Source organism: Nerophis ophidion, linkage group LG11 (genome assembly GCF_033978795.1).
Source record: "Nerophis ophidion isolate RoL-2023_Sa linkage group LG11, RoL_Noph_v1.0, whole genome shotgun sequence".
NCBI lineage: Eukaryota > Metazoa > Chordata > Actinopteri > Syngnathiformes > Syngnathidae > Nerophis > Nerophis ophidion.
In genome coordinates, this window is record NC_084621.1 from 9,560,834 (window position 1) to 9,565,721 (window position 4,888).

The following is a 4,888-nucleotide window of genomic DNA, read 5'->3' on the forward strand; positions in this document are numbered from 1 at the left end:
CACCCCAATAAGTTTTTCAACTTGTTTAAGTCGGGGTCCACGTTAATCAATTCATCAGGCGTGGCGCAGTGGGAGAGCGGCCATGCGCAACCCGAGGGTCCCTGGTTCAAATCCCACATAGTACCAACCTCGTCATGTCCGTTGTGTCCTGAGCAAGACACTTCACCCTTGCTCCTGATGGGTGCTGGTTGGCGCCTTGCATGGCAGCTCCCTCCATCAGTGTGTGAATGTGTGTGTGAATGGGTAAATGTGGAAGTAGTGTCAAAGCGCTTTGAGTACCTTGAAGGTAGAAAAACGCTATACAAGTACAACCCATTTATCATTTATCATTTATCAGCATGTTAGCATCGATTAGCATGCCGTGCTAATCGATGCACACTCTACGTAAATCGACTTGAATCCGTCCCTAATCGTGTTGTTACACCCTCCGACGAGGCATGATGTCTCCAAGCTACGCAAAACGGTCGAAAAAACGGAAAATAACAGACCTAATTTGACTCGATTTTTGAGAAAATGGTGGATTGACTACCTAGGTGACGTCATGCTCCGAGAACAAATAATAGAAAGGCGTTTAATTCGCCAAAATTCACCCATTTAGAGTTCGGAAATCGGTTAAAAAAAATATATGGTCTTTTTTCTGCACCATCAAGGTATATATTGACGCTTGCATAGGTCTGCTGATAATGTTCCCCTTTAAGAGGTCAAAGTTCACAAGCACCCCTATTGCGCAATAGCCCTCCTTACACACAGGTAGCATGACGATGCATTTGATTAAATAGACAACAGTGGACTCCGACACACAGAAAAAAGAGGATTTCTGAGTCCTCGCTGTGCGCTTCCCTGGCTCACGGCGGCCGCACTTCAGGATTAATCTTCAGCCGCTCCTCGGGCCTTAAACGCCCCGCGAGGATGATAAGAGTTGCAGGGGATTTGTCAAATTGCGCTCCATTGATTAAATGACCTTTCACGCCTGTGAGTCTTTCTGAGCCACTCCTGCTAAGCGCTCCCTCCGACGGCAGAGATGGATAGATACGTGCCACCGTTATCCTTGTGTACAAGTTTGTCGTCGCCCGCCGAGGAGACGGCAAGTAGTGATAAAAGATAGGAGGAGGAGGAGGAGGAGGAGGAGGAGGAGGAGGAGAGTCCTTCACATGGCCTCCAGGTGTAAGAGAAGTAGCAGGTAAAAGAGAGTCTCCCTCCTAATGAACGCTGAATAATGAATACTGAAATGCACATTTTTTAAGACAAGCCGAGGGGTTAATATCAGACAGGAAGACTTGGCGGCGAGGGCGGAGGAAGCCTTGGCGGCGTTGGACCACGGACACCTTTGATTACCGGCGAGCATGCGCGCACCTGAGCGGAATCGAAGACCGGCGTGCGAGATTAGCTTCCAAAAAAATGATCAAAATGAACAAGTTGTGCAGCAACACAGCAGTTTTCATCAGTTTGAATGCGTCCTCACTTCTGTCCATATAGTGGAATCCCTTATAGAAGTGGTTCTCAAATGGGGGTACTTGAAGGTATGCCAAGGGGTATTTGAGATGTTTTTAATAATATTCTAAAAATAGCCACAATTCAAAAATCCTGTATAAATATATTTAATGAATAATACTTCAACAAAATATGAATGTAAGTTCACAAACTGTGCAAAGAAATGCAACAATGCAATATTCAGTGTTGACAGCTAGATTTTTAGTGGACATGTTCCATAAATATTGATGTTAAAGATTTCTTTTTTTGTGAAGAAATGTTTAGAATGAAGTTGATGAATCTCTATTACAATCCCCAAAGAGGGCTCTTTAAGTTGATGATTACTTCTATGTGTAGAAATCTTTATTTGTTATTTTTATATCTTTTTTTTCCAAATAATTCAAGAAAGACCACTACAAATGAGCAATATTTTTGCACTGTTATACAATTTAATAAATCAACTGATGACATAGTGCTGTATTTTACTTCTTTATCTCTTTTTTTCCCCAACCAAAAATGCTTTGCTCTGATTAGTTGGTACTTGAATTAAAAAAAAAAATAAAAATCACTGAAAAAAGGTCAGTTTATTTTATTGTTTTTCAAACTCTACTTAATTTTATTGGGACTGTGATATTTTTAAATCAATAAGCAATGATTGAATTTAGTGTAAGTTAAAGTTACGTATTTGCAATCGTTCATTTTTAAGTATAAATAGCAACTTGTGACACATTCTGCATCCAAGTTGGGTCTCCAGATGAAAACATTTGTGAATTTATGTGCAAAATCATATGTATAATTTTGAACCATAACTATAATATTTATGTGATGATATAAAATTGTGTTTTGTCTTTTGGTTATGTATTTACATACTGTTTTATGAATATTAAATTATAAATTTAACACTCTTAACCCCCTTTTTTTTTGGGCAAAAAAAAAAATCCATATTGTAATATTTGTTTTATTGTATATTTTTATTTTTAGCCTAATTTTTATTTAATGTGTGGCCATAGTCCACTTTATTTTGCAATATATGCTGGGAATTTCCCCAAAGTGTAGGAATTAAAAAACAACATTACCCATAATTAATAAAAAAAACAACTAATGATTTGTTTTAAATAAATTGTACGAGGATTAACAAAAATGAATGCTAATTATATATTTAAGTTGGAGGGGATTGAATTAATGAAGGTAAAGTTGACCCACCTGGACCTCCGCGTCGCCCCACCTCAGAGATGCACCTGAGGCCGAAGCCGCACCACTGTCTGCCGGCCTGCTGCGGGAGATCGGCTCGCTGTTGCGCTGAAGCTCCGGTAAGGTTCTCGGTGCAAAACTTCTTCCCCTAAAAATAATAATAATAATAATTAAAAAATGATGACACATATTGAAAGGATGACGAATGAAATAAATAGACTTATATTGACTTTGGTGCTTAAAATGAAATGATATTGCGTGGCGTCATTCCCCACTGGAACGCAAATCAATCAACTTATTTCCTACTTATTGTCTTTTTGACAGCCCAGGAAAGGAAAAATTTAAATAAAATAAACCAAGATTTATTTCAAAATGACGCTTCAATTATTTACATTCACATAGAAACGAAATAAATAGACACAGAGATATTAGCTATGATCAAAAATCGATATACCGATTAATCTGGTGAATTTATTAAATCATCCAACACATTTTCATGGGTTAAAATGATTAAAAAAAAATAGACTTCTATTTTTTTAGACGCCAAAAATAGCATATTTTATAAGTTCTTGCACTTTGCGCGGAGGCCCCGGCGAGGCTTTGCCGACTTGTTATCGACTCCCTGGCAGGAGTATCGATCACACTAACTAGCGCACTTTAATCACGTGACATCGATTTCATTTGGCGACATAATCAGCGCGGGAGGACGTTTTAAATAAAAAAATAAATATATAATAAATAGAGACGATTAAATAATTCGTTAAAATGCGGAGGCCTTGTGGCGAAAATTGAAAAAAAAAACGGAAATGAGAAGAATTTGTTTTGGAATTGACTGAATAGATATATATTAATTAGGGATGAACATGATATTAATGCCTCATGAAAATAAAATTAAATACATTTTTAGTGAATGTCATGCTTTGCGCCATATTCGTTCAAACGAACGCACGTATAAAATTCAATAAAAAAAAAGCATATAAAATACACATCATTATAATTAATAGACTGTAAAAATGCGGACGTTACTGAGCTTTAATACATTGATGCAACTATTAACAGCAGATTATTCGTTCCGTGCAATTATATTCCAATTTAAATAACTGCTAAAAAAAAAAATTGCTGATGACTGTTAAAATCAAAAAAGGTTTTAAAATTCCACCAAGATTAGCCTGTTTGAAAACGAAATGTGCATTCAAACATGAATGATATGATTAAGAACAATAAAACAAATCGAATTAATATCGGAATCAGAATAATTGTAGGAATTGAGATTTTCCGAAAATGATTTATTTAATCAAAACAATATATATAATAATCAGTGAATATTTAGAAAAAATATTGATAGGCCACAAGTCATAAATAATAATATTTTTGGGTGGGGAAAGTCTGCAAAAGCACGCTTTTAAACTTTCAATAAAGCGCGCTGGTGTTGCAAACTTAGATTTATCGACGAGGGGGTTGTGGGGCAACAACAACAACAACGAGGCGGGTTGATATCTATCGATCAGCCTCTTAATCTGCGATAGTTACATGCATGTATCGATTGACAAACACTGTTTATCTGCAACATATACTCACACAAATCATTCATGGGCGCGCACCGTGCGCACATGCGCATTAATATGTATTAACCTTTTTTTTTATTTCTTATAAATAACCCAAACATAAACATGATTTCAAATATGTTTTCCTCTGCTAGTCCAGCAAGGAAAACACACACACTTTGCACATTTTATGCGACTTGAGACTGGCTTTGAGAGAGGAATTTTTAAAGTCTTCTAAATAAATTTAAAAAAAAAAAGAGAGAATACAGAATAAAATGTGCTTGGTTTTACAGACAGCCAGTACTGTAACACACACACATTAGACGGTGTGTGTGTGTGTGTGTGTCAGAGAGAGAGAGAGAGGGGAGAGAGAAAGAGGGAGTGCATGTTTAATTGACTGATGGAGGTGAGTGCTTGAACAAATAGAGACACTTAAAGAGGCTAATCCGGGCCAACGCCGACAGCATAACTAACGCACCCTTATTCCTCTCAAGCGGGAACATTTTCCAAATTTGTACCATTTAGAATGCTGGTGTCATCTAAAAAACTATTTGGGATTTAAAACTTTAAACACGCAAACATGCTGTGCGTAAAATTACGCATGGCTCAACTGTTGGGTCCGATGGCATAATGATAATCTCCCCCCCCCCCCAAAAAAGAATCTAAAAGGCTTTAAAAATAAA

The 4,888-nt window shown here is 37.1% G+C and overlaps 1 protein-coding gene across 1 annotated transcript in view; it reads right to left on the reverse strand.

The window, feature by feature from the left end:
* The window catches only part of erfl1 (Ets2 repressor factor like 1), a 173,403-nt gene extending 170,602 nt beyond the window's left edge, over positions 1-2,801 (reverse strand). The window contains exon 1 of the mRNA XM_061914693.1: positions 2,674-2,801. The gene's annotated coding sequence lies outside the window, so the exon portion shown is untranslated. The remainder of the gene's footprint in view (positions 1-2,673) is intronic.
* Positions 2,802-4,888: the final 2,087 nt, after the last annotated feature.